This window comes from Bubalus bubalis, chromosome X (genome assembly GCF_019923935.1).
Source record: "Bubalus bubalis isolate 160015118507 breed Murrah chromosome X, NDDB_SH_1, whole genome shotgun sequence".
Lineage (NCBI taxonomy): Eukaryota > Metazoa > Chordata > Mammalia > Artiodactyla > Bovidae > Bubalus > Bubalus bubalis.
In genome coordinates this window covers 113,857,390-113,878,160 of record NC_059181.1, presented here as the reverse complement: position 1 = coordinate 113,878,160, position 20,771 = coordinate 113,857,390, and the positions used below count along the sequence as shown (strand labels likewise).

General features: G+C 42.1%; 1 pseudogene; it reads left to right on the top strand.

The window, feature by feature from the left end:
• Positions 1-20,771, top strand: part of LOC112582059 — a 102,607-nt pseudogene that overhangs the window by 29,719 nt on the left and 52,117 nt on the right.

Below are 20,771 nucleotides of genomic sequence, written 5' to 3'. Positions count from 1 at the left end.
TTTTGCAAGAGCAGAGTTTTTAGTTTTGATGAAATATACTTCACAGCTGTTCTTCTGTGAATCATGCTTTTGGTGTGGTAGCTAAGAAATATTTGCCAAGCCCAAATTCACAAATGTTTCCTCTATATCTTCTTCTCAGATTTTGTTTTGCCTTTGATGTTAAATAGTACAGAATCATTTATTGAAATGACTGTGTTTTGTTTTGCATTTGTTGAAACTCATGACCATGATTATGTGGTTGGGTTTATATATAGACTATTCTGTACAATTTATCTCTTCATCTTTATGTGCTGCTGCTGCTGCTGAGTCGCTTCAGTCATGTCTGACTCTATGCATCCCCATAGATGGCAGTCCACCAGGCTCCCCCATCCCTGGGATTCTCCGGGCAAGAACACTGGAATGGGTCGCTATTTCCTTCTCCAATGCGTGAAAGGGAAAAGTGAAAGTGAAGTCGCCCAGTCATGTCCGACTCTCAGTGACCTCATGGACTGCAGCCTACCAGGCTCCTCCGTCCATGGGATTTTCCAGGCAAGAGTACTGGAGTGGGGTGCCGTTGCCTTCTCCTCATCTTTATGTGACTGTCTTAATTACTTGTAGCTTGATAATGTCTTGAATTTAAGCAGTGTCAGACTTTTATTTTTTTTTAATTTTAATTTGAAGTTGTTTAAGCTATTCTAAGTCCTTTATGTTTCCATATGAATTTTAAATCAGTCTGTCGATGTCTATAGCAAAGCCTGCTGGGATTGAATTTGTATGACAGAAGAGTTGGTGTCGAATTTTTTTTTTTAATTTTTCCTTAAGAAGAACTCACTCATGAAACTATGTGAGTCTTAAATTTTCTTTATGGGAAGGTATTTAAGCACAGATTCAATTTCTCTAATAATTATAAGATTCTCAGATTATTTCTTCTTGAATGAGTTTTAGTAATTTGTGTCTTTGAAGAAATTTGCCTTTGCATGTAAGATGTCAAATTTATTAGCATAAAGTTGCTAATAATGTTTAGTTTATTTTCTTTTTTTGGTTAATAAATTTATTTATTTATTTATTTTTATTTTTATTTTTTTTTTACTTTACAATATTGTATTGGTTTTGCCATACATCAACATGCATCCGCCATGGGTATACATGTGTTCCCCATCCTGAATATTTGTAGAATCAGTAATGATGTTATTTAATTTATTGCAGAGAATAACTATTTAATTTATTCAGAGAATTTGTACCATCTTTTTTCCTATTCAGTCCACATGTCCACATTTCCATTTATTATTGTTTTTCTTCTGCATAAAATAATTTTTCACATTTTTTGTAGTGCAGACCTTCTGGTGATAGATAGTTTTGCTGGGTATAGAATTCTAGGGTAACAGCTTTTATTTCGCTACTTTAAAAACGTTCCTTCACTGTCTTCTCACTTGCGTTGTGTCTGACAATAAACCTGAAGTTCCTATTATTGTTACTTTATATATTAATATTGATGGAAAATTGCACTCATCTTCCTAATAACTGCTTACCTGAATTTAAAATAAAAAGAAAAGAGAAAGAAAGAAACAAAAAAAAACCCAGCTCTAACATCCATTCCTTACCTTGGGTGAGAGGTATCTCCTCACAGCCGCCCCTCCTGACCTTGAACGTGGAGTAGCTCCTCTCAGCCCTCCTGTGCCCGCACAGCCGCCAGTCCTTGGACATGGGGAGAAACACAAGTAAGATGGTAGGCACTGAGAGAGGGCATCAGAGGGCAGACACACTGAAACCATAATCACAGAAAACTAGCCAATCTGATCACATGGACCACAGCCTGTCTAACTCAGTGAAATTAAGCCATACCATGTGGGGCCACCCAAGATGGATGGGTCATGGTGGAGAGGTCGGACAGAATGTGGTCCACTGGAGAAGGGAATGGCAAACTACTTAAGTATTCTTGCCTTGAGAACCCCATGAACAGTATGAAAAGGCAAAATGATAGGATACTGAAAGAGGAACTCCCCAGGTCAGTAGGTGCCCGATATGCTACTGAAGATCAGTGGAGAAATAATTCCAGAAAGAATGAAAGGATGGAGCCAAAGCAAAAACAACACCCAGTCGTGGATGTGACTGGTGGTGGAAGCAAGGTCCGATGCTGTAAAGAGCAATATTGCATAGGAACCTGGAATGTTAGGTTCATGAATCAAGGCAAGAAAGTGGTCAAATGGGAGATGGCAAGAATGTATGTTGACTCTAGGAATCAGCGAACTAAAATGGACTGAAATGGGTGAATTTAACTCAGATGACCATTATATCTACTACTGTGGGCAGGAATTCCTTAGGAGAAATGGAGTAGCCATCATAGTCAAGAAAAGTGTCTGAAATGCAGTACTTGGATGCAATCTCAAACACGACAGAATGACCTCTGTTCGTTTCCAAGACAAACCATATCACGGTAATCCAAGCCTATGCTCCAACCAGTAACACTGAAGAAGCTGAAGTTGAACGCTTCTATGAAGACCGACAAGACCTTTTAGAACTAACGCCCAAAATAGATGTCCTTTTCATTATAGGGGACTGGAATGCAAAAGTAGGAAGTCAAGAAACACCTGGAGTAACAGGAAAATTTGGCCTTGGAGTATGGAATGAAGCAGGGCAAAGGCTAATAGAGTTTTGCCAAAAGAACGCACTGGTCATAGCAAACACCCTCTTCCAACAACACAAGAGAAGACTCTACACATGGACATCACCAGATGGTCAACACTGAAATCAGATTGATTATATTCTTTGCAGCCAAAGATGGAGAAGCTGTATACAGTCAGCAAAAACAAGACCGGGAGCTGACTGTGGCTCAGATCATGAACTCCTTATTGCCAAATTCAGACTTAAATTGAAGAAAGTGGGGGAAACCACTAGACCATTCAGGTATGACCTAAATCAAATCCCTTATGACTATACAGTGGAAGTGAGAAATAGATTTAAGGCACTGGATCTGATAGACAGAGTGCTTGATGAACTATGGAATGAGGTTCGTGACATTGTACAGGAGACAGGAATCAAGACCATCCCCAAGAAAAAGAAATGCAAAAAAGCAAAATGGCTGTCTGAGGAGGCATTGCAAAAAGCTGTGAAAAGAAGCAAAAAGCAAAGGAGAAAAGGAAAGATATAAGCATCTGAATGCAGAGTTCCAAAGAATAGCAAGGAGAGATAAGAAAACCTTCCTCAGCAATCACTGCAAAGAAATAGAGGAAAACAACAGAATGGGAAAGACTGGAAATCTCTTCAAGAAAATTAGAGATACCAAGGGAACATTTCATGCAAGGATGGGCGCAATAAAGGACAGAAATGGTATGGACCTAACAGAAGCAGACGATATTAAGAAGAGGTGGCAAGAATACACAGAAGAACTGTACAAAAAGTGCTTCACGACCCAGATAATCATGATGGTGTGATCACTCACCTAGAGCCAGACATCCTGGAATATGAAGTCAAGTGGGCCTTAGAAATCATCACTACGAACAAAGCTAGTGGAGGTGATGGAATTCCAGTTGAGCTATTTCAAATCCTGAAGGATGATGCTGTGAAAGTGCTGCACTCAGTATGCCAGCAAATTTGGAAAACTCAGCAGTGGCCACAGGACTGGAAAATGTCAGTTTTCATTCCAATCCCAAAGAAAGGCAATGCCAAAGGATGCTCAAACTATTGCACAATTGCACTCATCTCACACGCTAGTAAAGTAATGCTCAAAATTCTCCAAGCCAGGCTTCAGCAATACGTAAACCGTGAACTTCCAAATGTTCAAGCTGGTTTTAGAAAAGGCAGAGGAACCAGAGATCAAATTGCTAACATCTGCTGGATCATCGACAAAGCAAGAGACTTCCAGAAAAACATCTATTTCTGCTTTATTGACTATGCCAAAGCCTTTGACTGTGTGGATCACAGTAAACTGTGAAAAATTCTGAAAGACATGGGAATACCAGACCACCTGACCTGCCTCTTGAGAAATCTGTATGCAGGTCAGGAAGCAACAGTTAGCACTGGACATGGAACAACAGACTGGTTCCAAATAGGAAAAGGAGTACGTCAAGGCTGTATATTGTCACCCTGCTTATTTAACTTATATGCAGAGTACATCATGAGAAACGCAGGGCTGGAAGAAGCACAAGCTGGAATCAAGATTGCCGGGAGAAATATCAATAACCTCAGATATGCAGATGACACCACCCTTATGGCAGAAAGTGAAGAGGAACTAAAGAGCCTCTTGAAGAAAGTGAAAGAGGAGAGTGAAAACGTTGGCTTAAAGGTCAACATTCACAAAACAATGATCATGACATCCAGTCCCATCACTTCATGGGAAATAGATGGGGAAACAGTGGAAACAATGGCTGACTATTTTGGGAGGCTCCAAAATCACTGCAGATGGTGATTGCAGCCATGAAATTAAAAGATGCTTACTCCTTGGAAGGAAAGTTATGACCAACCTGGTTCAGTTCAGTTCAGTTCAGTTGCTCAGTCATGTCCGACTCTTGGCGACCCCATGAATTGCAGCACGCCAGGCCTCCCTGTCCATCACCAACTCCCGGAGTTCACTCAGACTTACGTCCATCGAGTCGGTGATGCCATCCAGCCATCTCATCTGTCATCCCCTTCTCCTCCTGCCCCCAATCCCTCCCAGCATCAGGGTCTTTTCCATAGAGTCAACTCTTCACATGAGGTGGCCAAAGTACTGGAGTTTCAGCTTTAGCATCGTTCCTTCCAAAGAACACCCAGGGCTGATCTCCTTTAGGATGGACTGGTTGGATCGCCTTGCAGTCCAAGGGACTTTCAAGAGTCTTCTCCAACACCACAGTTCAAAAGCATCAATTCTTCGGCACTCAGCCTTATTCACAGTCCAACTCTCACATCCATACATGACCACAGGAAAAACCATAGCCTTGACTAGACAGACCTTTATTGGCAAAGTAACGTCTCTGCTTTTGAAATTGCTATCTAGGTTGGTCATAACTTTCCTTCCAAGGAGTAAGCGTCTTTTAATTTCATGGCTGCAGTCACCATCTTCAGTGATTTTGGAGCCCCCAAAAATAAAGTCTGACACTGTTTCCACTGTTTCCCCATCTATTTCCCATGAAGTGATGGGACCGCATGCCATGATCCTCGTTTTCTGAATGTTGTGCTTTTAGCCAACGTTTTCACTCTCCTCTTTCACTTTCTTCAAGAGGCTCTTTAGTTCCTCTTCACTTTCTGCCATAAGGGTGGTGTCATCTGCATATCTGAGGTTATTGATATTTCTCCCGGCAATCTTGATTCCAGCTTGTGTTTCTTCCAGTCCAGTGTTCCTCATGATGTACTCTGCATATATGTTAAATAAGCAGGGTGACAATATACAGCCTTGACGTACTCCTTTTCCTATTTGGAACCAGTCTGTTGTTCCATGTCCAGTGCTAACTGTTGCTTCCTGACCTGCATACAGATTTCTCAAGAGGCAGGTCAGGTGGTCTGGTATTCCCATGTCTTTCAGAATTTTCCACAGTTGATTGTGATCCACACAGTCCAAGGCTTTGGCATAGTCAATAAAGCAGAAATAGATGTTTTTCTGGAACTCTCTTGCTTTTTCCATGATCCATCGGATGTTGGCAATTTGATCTCTGATTCCTCTGCCTTCTCTAAAACCAGCTTGAACATCAGGAAGTTCACGGTTCATATATTGCTGAAGCCTGGCTTGGAGAATTTTGAGCATTACTTTACTAGCATGTGAGATGAGTGCAATTGTGCGGACCAAACTAGCCAGCATATTAAAAAGCAGAGACATTACTTTCCCAAAAAAGGTCTGTCTAGTGAAAGCTGTGGGTTTTCCAGTAGTCATGTATGGATGGGGAAGTTGGACTATAATGAAAGCTGAGCAGAGAAGAATTGATCCTTTTGAACTGTGGTGTTGGAGAAGACCCTTGAGCGTCTTGGACTACAAGAAAATCCAACCAGTCCATTCTAAAGGAGATCAGTCCTGGGTGTTCATGGAAGGACTGATGTTGAAGCTGAAACTCCAATACTTTGACCACCTGATGCGAAGAGCTGACTCATTTGGAAAAACCCTGATGCTGGGAAAGATTGAAGGCAGGAGGAGAAGGGGATGACAGAGGATGATATGGTTGGATCGTGTCACCGACTCAATGGACATGAGTTTGAGTAAACTCTGGGAGTTGCTGATGGACAGGGAGGCCTGGCATGCTGTAGTCCATGGGATCGCGAAGAGTCGGTCGTGACTGAGCGACTGAACTGAACTGAACTGAGAGGCACGTTGTAGTTAGAATCTGAAATTGTGATCGCTCATTTCAGTTTGTGTTATTGTTGTCTGTTTATTTCTCTCTATGCTGCAGTAATTATAGCTATTGGACATTGCAAGTGAAATAGGTGTTATGAAAAGCTTGGATAAAAGTATTATAAAATGTGTTTCTTTTATGTTTCAGGATGATTAGGACAGTGGACTATGATTAGTTCTATAAATTCTACCTTGTTTATTAGAACTGTCTAAAAGTATTTAAATTGTATGGTAATGCCTAAATTGTGTGGCACCCATATATCACGGGTCAGAGTGTGTGGTTCTGATCCATGGACTGGCTCCTTGTAACAGCAGAGTCCTCTGTCTTGAAGATTATGAACAGGATGTACAGGTGGACAGCAAGGCTCAGGAGAAGGAGGAAGAAGAGGAGCTGAAGGAGGAGCAGCAGGAGCAGAGAGAGGAAGAGGAAGAAGTGGATGAACAAGATGTGATGAAGGTGCTGGGGAACCTGCTGATGTCCCCGTTCATCAAGTACTGGATCTACATCTGCAGCAGGATGTTCTTCTTCATCAGCTTCGAGGGTAAAATCATGATGTACAATATCATCTACATGGTGCTCTTCCTCTTCTATATGGCCCTATATCAGCTTGTTGCTTGTGTCCACCATTTAGCATCCTCACATCTGTCCAAGGGTATGCCTGAGCTCCCTTTGGCCAGGCACTGTGTTACTGTGACCTCATTAACACATCGTGTAAAGGGGTTGATGAGATTCAAACAATACAGGCTAGGAATCATAAAATGAGGAATGAGCCCCTTCCACCTGTTCACTAATTTGAAATATTATGTTCTTAACAAGTCAGAAAATTGGTTAGGGTGGCATCCTTGTCTTGTTCTCGACCTTAGAAATGTCCATTGACAGATGACTGGATAAAGATGTGGCATATTTATACAGTGTAATATTACTCAACCATAAAAAGAATGAAATAGTGCCATTTGCAGCAACATGGATGGACCTAGAGATTTTCATACTAAGTAAATCAGACCATACCATAGGCTGTCACTTACATGGGGAATCTAAAATACAGCACAAATGAACTTATTTCCGAAACAGAAACAGATCTACAGACATGGAGAACAGACTTATCGTTAACCTAAAAGGAAAGTGAGACTAGGGATAAAATTGGAACTTGAGATTAACATATACACACTGCTGCTGCTGCTGCTAAGTCGCTTCAGTCGTGTCCGACTCTGTGCGACCCCATAGACGGCAGCCCACCAGGCTCCCCTGTCCCTGGGATTCTCCGGGCAAGAACACTAGAGTGGGTTTCCATTTCCTTCTCCAGTGCATGAAGGTGAAAAGTGAAAATGAAGTCGCTCAGTCGTGTCCGACTCTTCACGGCCCCATGGACTGCAGCCTACCAGGCTCCTCCATCCATGGGATTTTTCAGGCAAGAGTACTGGAATGGGGTGCCATCGCCTTCTCCAAACATATACACACTACTACCTATAAAAGAGATAAACAAAGACCTACAGAATAACATAGGGAACTATGCCCAGATTTTGTAATAACCTATAAAAGAAAAGTGTGTATATATATATATACACACATATAGCCAAATCACTTTGCTATACACCTGAAACTAACACAACATGCGTGCACGCCAAGTTGTTTCGGTTGTGTCTGACTGTGACGCTAATGACTGTAGTCCGCCAGGCTCCTCTTTCCATGGGATTCTCCAGGCAAGAATACTGGAATGGGTTGCCATTTCCTTCTCCAGGGGATCTTCCTGATCCAGGAATCAAACCCGCATCTCCTGCATTGGCAGACGGGCTTTTACCATCTGAGCCACAAGGGAAGCCCTCAGATTCCAGTCTACATTGTCCCAACTCTATGAGCAACACAGCCTCAAAAACTAAAAATGAACTTGACTTTGCTTTCAGACATCTGTGAATGGAATCACCTGTCTTCGTTGAATGGAGCAGGTATTTTTGTGCATTTTCCGTTAACGTGCTTTTTCCTCATTTGTTGTTCACTGTCTGACTCACAGGTGCACTATGAGTGGTGGAGGCAGATCCTGAAGTACTTCTGGATGTCAGTGGTTATCTACATGATGCTGGTGCTCATCTTGATATACACATATCAATTTGAAAACTTCCCAGGCTTGTGGCAAAACATGACTGGCCTTAAAAAAGAAAAGTAACTGTGCTGGAGAGCAGGGTGGAAAGTGACCCACCAGGTGAAGTTGCGAGGGCATGTTGTTCCAAACACATTTCCGGGAAGGAAGTTTTAGTAAAACCTGATGTCATCACTGGCTGTAAGTTCCTCCAGAACAGAACTCATTGGTCTCGGTTGTTTGGTGTTCTCATGACCTAGGCCTGAGCTTTTGGCATATAATAGGTACTCAATAAGAATTGACTGGAAAGTGAATTCTCAGCCCCTTATGGCTTTTCTAGTGTCTGTTTCATGTGAAGCTCACCTGCCTGGCTCCTCACAGTCACACGTTCTCCATTCCTAACTGGAGGCTCGTAACACAGAGCATCAGCCTCCCTCCCTGATGGAGCCGGGACTGAGATTCTAAGCAGTTGTTGTTCAGCTGCTAAGTTGTGTCAAACTGTTTGTGACCCCATGGACTACAGCACGCCAGGCTTCCCTGCCTTCACCATCTTCTAGAGTTTGCTAAAACTCATACCCATTGAATCGGTGATGCCAATCAACCATCTCATCCTCTCTCGTCCCCTTCTTCTGCCCTCAATTCTTCCCAGCATCAAGGTCTTTTTTTAGTACGCTGGGGCTTCCCATCAGGTGGCCAAAGATTTTAAGCTTCAACTTCAGCATCAGTCCATCCAATGAATATTCAGGGGTGATTTCCTTTAGGATTTACTGGTTTATCCCCTTGCTGTCCAGGGGATTCTCAAGGAGTGGTTGGCCATGGAGACTAGCAGTGATGAGCTTTTTCTCATGCATGAAATAGACAGGACTCGAGCCTTTTCTACTCTGCTCCTCTAAACTTCCTAAATTCCTTTAGAAATCGAACCAGAACTGGGCATAGTGTCCAGAGGAGGAGCCATAGAACTGAGTGTCCAGAGAAGGAGGCATAGAACTGAGCACCTTGCCTGAGCCAGATACTCTTGTGCACCTGGATATCAACAAGAAGCCAGAGGGAGTCTGAGTCCTGTGGAATTTACATTCTAGGACAGGAGACAAACCAAAAAGCCTACTTTATGTCAAATAAATTACAAACAGACACATCTGTGAAGGAAACAAAAACAGGCCGAGATAGTGAACAGTGGGGGCACAATAGCTAGAGATGGAGTGGTTCAGGCAGGCTTTCCTGAGGAGGTATCATTTTTAATTTTTGGCTGCACCACCTTTTTGGCATGTGTAATCTTAGTTCCCTGACCAGCACACATTTACCATGCCTTCAGCAGTAAAAATGCTGAGTCTGAACCACTAGACTACCAGGGAAGTCCCAGGAGATGTCATTTAAACTCCTGAAGAATAAGAAGGAGCTTATCTTTAGAAAACTGAGTTGAGAGCTGAGAGGTGGAAGAACATTCCAGGAAAAGAGAACAGCAAATGCAAAGGGCTTGTGGCAGGACAGAGTTTAGTGAGTGCACTGAATAGCATGAAGGCTCGCCTGCAGGGAGGCTGGAGGTCAGCCAGGTGCCTGGAGGTGCAGGGCTCCTAGGTGGTGATGGTTTGCATCTCATTCTCTGTGAACTGGCTACAAGTCTTTAAAGCACCCTTGACTTGCTGAGAAAACAGTGATGTGTGGGGACCAGAATAGTAGACACAGCCAGGTGGTCAGCCAGCTGTTGGGGGGGGGTGGGGGGCAGTCCTGTGATCGAGGATGGCAGCCTCACCTAGAATAGGAGGCACTAGAGAGGAAACAAGAGCACAGATTCAGGAAATGAGAGTGAAGGGATGTGGATGGTGGGGACAGGAAAGTGTTGGGGTGAGGGGGCATTCTGACTTGGGCGTTTTGCACGAGGTGGACGGTTGTGCCAGGGAAGACCGGAGTGGGGAGGGGGCGAGAACAGCTTAACTGCTTCAGGAATGTGGGGAAATGGAGACTTCTGTCTTGAAAATGTTCAGTGTGAAATCACTGAGAAATAGCTGAATTTCAGTGGACTTTTGGGTGAGTGAGCCCATAGAGGAAACCTGCTCTGTTTCACAGGCTAGAGGACCTTGGCCTGAAGCAGGTCAGGGTGGTTGAGCTGTTCACGTGCATTTTCATCCCCACGTCCTTCCTCCTGGTCTGCATCCTGCACCTGTACTACTTCCACGGCCGGTTCTTAGAGCTCACCAATCTGAAGTCCATCCCCAGCAAGGAGTACAGTGCCATCTATAGGTGAGCCCACGCAAGTGCAGCCAGACCCTCCCGTCCTCTCACTACCTGTACTTGCCATGACAGTCAGCCTCTGAGTGGGAAAAAATTAGAAGAAATGTGGAGTGTTTGATGGCACTTTATGAAACAGTAGGTAGTGATTTGGGTTTCCTATGTGGTGCTCATGGTAAAGAACCTGCCTGCCAGTGCAGGAGACATAAGAGACACAAGTTCGATCCCTGGGTCAGGAGGATTTCCTGGAGTAGGAAATGGAAACCCACTCCACTATCCTTGCCTGGAGAATCCCATGGACAGAGGAGCCTGGTGGGCTACAATCCATGGGGTTGAAAAGAGTCGGACATGACTGATCGACTTAGCATGCACGTGGGTAGTGATTTATGACATTTCATGGGTGATCTTGACAGGCGTGTGAGTTGGTCCAGAGGAGTTGTGCAGACCGAAGTTCCTTTGTGATGGTGATGTGTCTTTTGTATCCGGGGTGATGGGGTATTTTTAGAACTGTTTACAGAATCTGGCTTAATTCAGAGGGCGAGTTTTCTGTTGCACTGACAGGCAGTAGGGAAGTCGCTGTAAGTGAAAGCATAGTACAGAATTCTCCTTTTCGTTTCGGGAAGAAAGGACCTCGGCTGAAATGTTCTGCCATCTGCGAGTAACCAGAGTAACATTTAAGGAAAGAGCGAAGGCAGTGATTTCTGTGACCAGTTCCCTGTTGCTGCCTTCCATCAATGAATACTAATACAAAGTGTTTCCAAGTAGCTGATAGGACCCGTCTTGCCCTGGCCATGTGCATGGAGCCATAGCGGGTCAGCACACATCCCTAGGCCTGCTTGATCTCGGGAACATTACAGGCATTCTTCTAAATGAGCCTTGATACAGATTTTCCTCTCTGCTTCACATAATAGCGTGTGATTCAACTCCTGGAAAACCCTTGTTGCATAGATGAGGGAGCAAAGTGCTGCCTTCAGAGGAACACAGACGCCACAGGTGAAAATTCCCCTGAGCTCATCAAGGGAAACAGTGAGTCCATGGAAAGAAGATGAAGCAGTAATTCATTGGACATAGTTCATGAAATGTCAGACTGTGAACATTCTGCTGTGCTAGGGGGTTGTTGTTGTTCAGTCACCTAGTCATGTCTTGACTCTTTGCAACCCCATGGACTGCAGCACACCAGGCTTCCCTGTCCATCACCAACTCCCAGAGCCTGCTTAAACTCATGTCCATCAAGTCAGTTATGCCACCAACCATATCATCCTATGTTGTCCCTTTCTCCTCCTGCCTTCAATCTTTCCCAGCATCAGGGTCTTTTTCAATGAGTTAGCTCTTCACATCTGGTGGCCAAAGTATTGGAGCTTCAACATCAGTCCTTCCAATGAATATTCAAGGTTGACTTCCTTTAATATTGACTGGTGGAATTATGGAAAACTGAGTGTGTTGAACAGGGTTTCCTTAAGTACGTAAACATGGTTTAATTATGTGTGTTCTGAAAAAGGATAGCAGCCTCCTATCAAGATGTGTCCTTCTGTTTTCTTCCACTGTCCAGCCAGCCTGTAACCCCCTCACCTGTCTGGACAGGAAGGAGACCCATGGTCTGGTCGGTCTGAGGCCATGGCTGGCCCTCCTTTGGCTGAGGCTTAGCCCCTAGAACCCTCTGAACTGTTACTTTTGTAAGAGAATGTAAAGGGTGAGGCAAAAATGAGTAATGTCTGCAGTATGTATGGTTTGGGGTCAAGGGATTTCATTTTTGCTTCTGTGAAAAGAGTTTTCTAGGAACTCAAGGAGCTCAAAGGACTCATCTGAGTTTGGTAGTTTGGGATTTCATGCAGGAGTTTCATATAAAAGTCCCCAAATTTCTACCTGGAGCATGGGATGTGTATCCCATCATTTTCACAACTCTTTTCCATTGTAGTGTTTTCCTTACTAGTGACTTTTAATCCCTAGGGCCCTAGTAAGTGGCTACATTAGAGTCAAAATGATGAAGAAAGAGATCTTCAGAATTGGATTGACTGTCATGCTTTGCCTTCTCTGTTCCTGCCCTCTTAGTAGATGCTACACCAAAAAAAAAAAAAAAAATCCGAAACTGGGAATGATCAGTATGTTTTATTCCTTAAATTGATTCTGGTCCTGTTGTTTCTGTAAACAGCCAGCTATCCTTTGCCTGTTTGTCTGTTGTTTGTGTGGCGTGTGTCTGCCCTATAGGCAAGTGTCACTTGTGTCTGAAGAATTCATCATGTAGAGCCCTCGAGAATTTAATGTGGATCATCAAAGCCAAACTGAAAGGTGAATTTGGGGGGAATCATATGATTTAATTAATTTATATTTTGAAATATAGTTGTTTTACAATGTTGTGTTACTTTCTGCTGTACAACAACATGAATCAGCTATATGTATGCATATATCCAGTAAGAGAAGAAAACAAAAAGAAAATAAGCAAGTACAGGAGAAGGAAATGGCAACCCACTCCAGTGTTCTTGCCTTGAGAATCCCAGGGACGGGGGAGCCTGGTGGGCTGCTGCCTATGGGGTCGCACAGAGTCGGACACGACTGAAGCGACTTAGCAGCAGCAGCAGCAAAAGCAGTTGCTCCATTGGTGTTTACATTTGTTCCACATTAACCACCACCACCATTCCCCGAGAAAAAGGGAAGGGCCTATAAAAACAGGGGTCTGATGATCAGAAAATCTAGGTCCTGACCTCAGTATTGCAGCTAAGGAGCTTTAACCTTAATTAAGGCAAGTCTTCTCCCTGGGGCTCAGTTTTCTAGTTTGAAAAGTGATGGATTTGGCCTAGCCAATCTAGGAGGTCTCTGTCAGTATCCACATTCCATAATGCTGGGACTTACTGTGGCATCAAATAGGCAGTCAAGATTCTGTGGGATGTTGATACTGTTTCTTTTTTCATTTGGGAGATCTGGCTCTGGCAAGAGCAGGTGGCATCCCATATCACCTTTCTCAATGACAAAAAGCCTCATTCTACCTTCTCTGAGAACACCCTTTTCCAACTTTTGTTAGCAGTTACATCTCCTGATACAGCACTTAAACTCCACTTAGTTATTATTTCTTTTTTCACTTTGCACATGGTTTATTTTTATACCTTTTTTTTTTAAACTTTACAAAATTGTATTAGTTTTGCCAAACATCAAAATGAATCCGCCACAGGTACACACGTGCTCCCCATCCCGAACCCTCCTCCCTCCTCCCTCCCCACACCCTCCCTCTGGGTTGTCCCAGTGCACCAGCCCCAAGCATCCAGTATCGTGCATCGAACCTGGACTGGCATCTCGTTTCATACATGATATTATACATGTTTCAATGCCATTCTCCCAAATCTTCCCACCCTCTCCCTCTCCCACAGAGTCCAAAAGAATGTTCTTTACATCAGTGTCTCTTTTGCTGTCTCGTACACAGGGTTATTGTTACCATCTTTCTAAATTCCATATATATGCGTTAGTATACTGTATTGGTGTTTTTCTTTCTGGCTTACTTCACTCTGTATAATAGGCTCCAGTTTCATCCACCTCATTAGAACTGATTCAAATGTATTCTTTTTAATGGCCGAGTAATACTCCATTGTGTGTATGTACCACAGCTTTCTTATCCATTCATCTGCTGATGGACATCTAGGTTGCTTCCATGCCCTGGCTATTATAAACAGTGCTGCGATGAACATTGGGGCACACGTGTCTCTTTCCCTTCTGGTTTCCTCAGTGTGTATGCCCAGCAGTGGGATTGCTGGATCATAAGGCGATTCTATTTCGAGTTTTTGAAGGAATCTCCACACTGTTCTCCATAGTGGCTGTACTAGTTTGCATTCCCACCAACAGTGTAAGAGGGTTCCCTTTTCTCCACACCCTCTCCAGCATTTATTGCTTGTAGACTTTTGCATCGCAGCCATTCTGACTGGTGTGAAATGGTACCTCATAGTGGTTTTGATTTGCATTTCTCTGATAATGAGTGCTGTTGAGCATCTTTTCATGTGTTTGTTAGCCATCTGTATGTCTTCTTTGGAGAAATGTCTATTTAGTTCTTTGGCCCATTTTTTGATTGGGTCATTTATTTTTCTGGAGTTGAGCTGTAGGAGTTGCTTGTATATTTTTGAGATTAGTTGTTTGTCAGTTGCTTCATTTGCTATTATCTTCTCCCCTTCTGAAGGCTATCTTTTCACCTTGCTAATAGTTTCCTTTGATGTGGAGAAGCTTTTAAGGTTAATTAGGTCCCATTGGTTTATTTTTGCTTTTATTTCCAATATTCTGGGAGGTGGGTCATAGAGGATCCTGCTGTGATGTATGTCGGAGAGTGTTTTGCCTATGTTCTGCTCTAGGAGTTTTATAGTTTTTGGTCTTACGTTTAGATCTTTAATCCATTTGAGTTTATTTTTGTGTATGGTGTTAGAAAGTGTTCTAGTTTCATTCTTTTACAAGTGGTTGACCAGTTTTCCCAGCACCACTTGTTAAAGAGATTGTCTTTAATCCATTGTATATTCTTGCCTCCTTTGTCAAAGATAAGGTGTCCATATGTGCGTGGATTTATCTCTGGGCTTTCTATTTTGTTCCATTGATCTATATTTCTGTCTTTGTGCCAGTACCATACTGTCTTGATAACTGTGGCTTTGTAGTAGAGCCTGAAGTCGGGTAGGTTGATTCCTCCAGTTCCATTCTTCTTTCTCAAGATAGCTTTGGCTATTCGAGGTTTTTTGTATTTCCATACAAATTCTGAAATTATTTGTTCTAGTTCTGTGAAGAATACTTGTTGGTAGCTTGATGGGGATTGCATTGAATCTATAAATTGCTCTGGGTAGTATACTGATTTTCACTATATTGATTCTTCCAATCCATGAACACGGTATATTTCTCCATCTATTAGTGTCCTCTTTGATTTCTTTCACCAGTGTTTTATAGTTTTCTATATATAGGTCTTTGGTTTCTTTAGGTAGATATATTCCTAAGTATTTTATTCTTTCTGTTGCAATGGTGAATGGAATTGTTTCCTTAATTTCTCTTTCTGTTTTCTCATTATTAGTGTATAGGAATGCAAGGGATTTCTCTGTGTTGATTTTATATCCTGCAACTTTACTATAGTCGTGAATTAGTTCTAGTAATTTTCTGGTGGAGTCTTTAGGGTTTTCTATGTAGAGGATCATGTCATCTGCAAATAGTGAGAGTTTTACTTCTTCTTTTCCAATTTGGATTCCTTTTATTTCTTTTTCTGCTCTGATTGCTGTGGCCAAAACTTCCAAAACTATGTTGAATAGTAATAGTGAAAGTGGGCACCCTTGTCTTGTTCCTGACTTTAGAGGAAATGCTTTCAATTTTTCACCATTGAGGATAATGTTTGCTGTGGGTTTGTCATATATAGCTTTGATTATGTTGAGGTATGTTCCTTCTATTCCTGCTTTCTGGAGAGTTTTTATCATAAATGGATGTTGAATTTTGTCAAAGGCTTTCTCTGCATCTATTAAGATAATCATATGGTTTTTATTTTTCAATTTGTTAATGTGGTGTATTACATTGATTGATTTGTGGATATTGAAGAATCCTTGCATCCCTGGGATAAAGCCCACTTGGTCATGGTGTATGATCTTTTTAATGTGTTGTTGGATTCTGATTGCTAGAATTTTGTTAAGGATTTTTCCATCTATGTTCATCAGTGATATTGGCCTGTAGTTTTCTTTTATTGTGGCATCTTTGTCAGGTTTTGGTATTAGGGTGATGGTGGCCTCATAGAATCAGTTTGGAAGTTTACCATCCTCTGCAATTTTCTGGAAGAGTTTGAGCAGGATAGGTGTTAGCTCTTCTCTAAATTTTTGGTGGAAATTAGCTGTGAAGCCATCTGTACCTGGGCTTTTGTTTGCTGGAAGATTTTTGATTACAGTTTCAATTTCCGTGCTTGTGATGGGTCTGTTAAGATTTTCTATTTCTTCCTGGTCCAGTTTTGGAAAGTTGTACTTTTCTAAGAATTTGTCCATTTCATCCACGTTGTCCATTTTATTGGCATATAATTGTTGATAGTACTCTCTTATGATCCTTTGTATTTCTGTGTTGTCTGTTGTGATCTCTCCATTTTCATTTCTAGTTTTATTGATTTGATTTTTCTCCCTTTGTTTTTTGATGAGTCTGGCTAATGGTTTGTCAATTTTATTTATCCTTTCAAAGAACCAGCTTTTGGCTTTGTTGATTTTTGCTATGGTCTCTTTTGTTTCTTTTGCATTTATTTCTGCCCTAATTTTAAAGATTTCTTTCCTTCTACTAACCCTGGGGTTCTTGATTTCTTCCTTTTCTAGTTGCTTTAGGTGTAGAGTTAGGTTATTTATTTGACTTTTTTCTTGTTTCTTGAGGTATGCCTGTATTGCTATGAACTTTCCCCTTAGGACTGCTTTTACAGTGTCCCACAGGTTTTGGGTTGTTGTATTTTCATTTTCATTCGTTTCTATGCAAATTTTGATTTCTTTTTTGATTTTCTTCTGTGATTTGTTGGTTATTCAGCAGCGTGTTGTTCAGCCTCCATATGTTGGCATTTTTAATAGTTTTTCTCTTGTAATTGAGATCTAATCTTACTGCATTGTGGTCAGAAAAGATGCTTGGACTGATTTCTATTTTTTGGAATTTACCAAGGCTAGATTTATGGCCCAGGATGTGATCTATCCTGGAGAAAGTTCCATGTGCACTTGAGAAAAAGGTGAAATTCATTGTTTTGGGATGAAATGTCCTATAGATATCAATTAGGTCTAACTGGTCTATTGTATCATTTAAAGTTTGTGTTTCCTTGTTAATTTTCTGTTTAGTTGATCTATCCATAGGTGTGAGTGGGGTATTAAAGTCTCCCACTGTTATCGTGTTATTGTTAATTTCTCCTTTCATACTTGATAGCATTTGTCTTACATATTGCGGTGCTCCTATGTTGGGTGCATATATATTTATAATTGTTATGTCTTCTTCTTGGATTGATCCTTTGATCATTATGTAGTGACCTTCTTTGTCTCTTTTCACAGCCTTTGTTTTAAAGTCTATTTTATCTGATATGAGTATTGCTACTCCTGCTTTCTTTTGGTCCCTATTTGCATGGAAAATCTTTTTCCAGCCCTTCACTTTCAGTCTGTATGTGTCCCCTGTTTTGAGGTGGGTCTCTTGTAGACAACATATGAAGGGGTCTTGTTTTTGTATCCATTCAGCCAGTCTTTGTCTTTTGGTTGGGGCATTCAGCCCATTTATGTTTAAGGTAATTACTGATAAGTATGACCCCGTTGCCATTTACTTTATTGTTTTGGGCTCGAATTTATACACCGTTTTTGTGTTTCCTGTCTAGAGAATATCCTTTAGTATTTGTTGGAGAGCTGGTTTGGTGGTGCAGAATTCTCTCAGCTTTTGCTTGTCTGAAAAGCTTTTGATTTCTCCTTCATCCTTGAATGAGATCCTTGCTGGGTACAATAATCTGGGCTGTAGGTTATTTTCTTTCATCATTTTAAGTATGTCTTGCCATTCCCTCCTGGCTTGAAGAGTTTCTATTGAAAGATCAGCTGTTATCCTTATGGGAATTCCCTTGTGTGTTATTTGTTGTTCTGCACATGGTTTAATCCATGTATTGGGGAAGAGGAATCCATAAGAACTAGCTGAAATGTGTGTTCTGTATCCATTCCTAAGAATGGGGCAGATATCTGAGCCCGGTGTCACTCATGGATTACTCCTTCCCGTAGGGAATGGTAATGTTGTAGAGGGATAAATGGGAAGAGACGATTATAAATCCAGAAAGTTTAGAATCTAACTCTTAACTGTTGGCTCCTGAGAAATGACTCCATTGACGTGGCAGTCATTTTCTTTAAATAAGATGGTTTATATGAAGGAACGGTACCAAAGGAGGAGAAAACTGTATTCTAAGGAGGAAAAAATTAGTAGGAATCTTTCTGAGCTTCTGGAATAAGGCTTACAGGCTTTGAAGATCAGTACATTTGTATGTGGGGAGAAAACATAGCTGTGTTCATGAGCTAGCAGATAGCAGTCAGTTTTGACGTCATGTAGGGGGAAATGGGGTCACACAGAGTCGGACACGACTGAAGCGACTTAGCAGCAGCAGCAGGGTGAACCCCTAAATAGTATTTTAGTATCAGAAAACACAGCCCAAAGAAGTTATTTGTTCTGAGCTCTTTTGGAGATATTTTACTTTCAATCTCAGGGTCTGTGGACAAAAATGGGAAACTTTGAAGATTCCTGACAAGTTGTCACCTAAGGAGTCAAGTTCTTTACCTCTCAGATATTCCTAGACCATCCATGATTTCAAGAGATTTCTTTTTGTTAAGTATTCCTGGTTGACCTAAATGCCTTCCTGACTTCCTAACCACCTCCTCTGTCTGAGTTGTGCAACAGTGAATTAAATGTGCTTTCCAAAAAAAAAAAATAATAAGCAAGTACATGTCAGCACACTCTATTCCACTGACCTCAGAACATTCTTTGTTCATTAAATTAGCAACTCATTTCTGACATTCTGTGGTGATCTACCTGCTTGACATCTCTAAAAGAAATTGCTTTTGAAGGAGAACCTCTCTGAAAGTCCAACGGCAGTACAGAATCTTGACCACAGTTCTCCAATTTCACAGGCATTTTCAATACAAAACCAACAAGTTGCACATGAGCTTATATTTTCATCTAGCTAAACTTCTTCATTTTATATATAAAAAAGTAAAATTCCAGAGATGTGAAATTTACTCAGAGCCCACAGTATTACAGATACAATAACATTAGTCGGTGTCTGTCTTGTGACAATCAGGCTGAAATGAATAATTTATTGCAAATGAGGAGGACTACCTGCATTATCTGTAATAGGCCTTTTCCTAATGTCTACTTTATTGCCCAATAACATTCCTTCAAACATTCATTTGAATATGAATAAAAAGATATGCTCTTTAAAAATTGAGGAGCAAGATCATACTCATTACTATTTGCTATGAACTAAGCTGGACCCCCGAGAGTCACTGAGCTCCCTAAGGCTACAGCCCCCTCAGCCGGGCTCCCGCACTCTTCGCAGATCTGGTCTGGCAGCTCACCTGGTGCCCGAGGATGGGATGTGTTGCAGGCTTCTTATCCCTGGAAACATTTGCATCCACCACATATGCTTCAGATGGCCACAGGATGAGATTAGTCCATGCAAAGGTTGCCCGACATTACACGTTATTTAAGAATTAAAACAAAAATCCCTCGTTAAACTGTGAATGACTTGATTCCTAGGGGATAGTTTGCCATGTTTCTGAGAAAGCATGACCTGACTTGCCTTAGCAGTCTCTGCGTCCTGCCCTTCACCACTGCAGTGCCGTCCATTCTCAGATTAGCTGCCCAGCTCAGGGCTCCCAGTCAAAACACACTGTGGCCGCCATCCTGGAATGCACGTGGTATTAGGGCCCCTGCACCCAGCGTACAGTAGATGACTGTAGCATGATGTGTTATCTCTGACTCTCCTTCTAACTCTTCTGTTCTCATCTCCTTTTTTTTCCTTTCTATTTCCATTACTTTGAGCAGCATCAAGAAAAACTTACCAATCCACCACAATGAGTAAGTCCCCCTGTGAAGCCATGAAATGCTTGCTTTATACAATGCTATTTCATGCTTTTCCATCCTAAACTCTGACCATTTTCTCCTGTGGGAAAAAATGTCAAGTTTAGGTGTTGATAGCATGACTGACTTATCACTAGAATCTGAATTGGAAGAGCTCACCAAACCCGAGTTTACAGTTCATTTTTTAGAAAGAGCTTCAAAAAAATAGAAAGCAACCAGATGCTAACAAGCCCACATGCCAGGCTGTGTGGTGACTTCCATTTTGTTCATCCTCCTCCACGTGCCACTCACTCTCAGCTCCCAATGCCCTTCCCTCCCTGACTCAGCTGCTCTCTACCAACAGGCTGGCCCGCCCCGAGTGAAGCCTTCTGGACCTTGCCATGATGAAGCTGACCGCCAGCCTGGAGGTAGCAGAAGTCAAGCAGCTGGTTGGGCCTGGGGAGGAGACACTGGGGGGGGATGCCCTGCAAAAGCCAAGAAGGGTGAACCTGACAGGGACAGCGAGGACGAGAATGAGGATGAGGACGAGGAGGATGAAGAGGAGGAGGAGACGTCAGGTAAGCTGCCCGCCCAGGAGCTGCTCGGATGCTGGCTCACAGGAGGAGGAAACAAAACGCCGACTTGCTCCAAGTGAATAAAATATATACTCAATA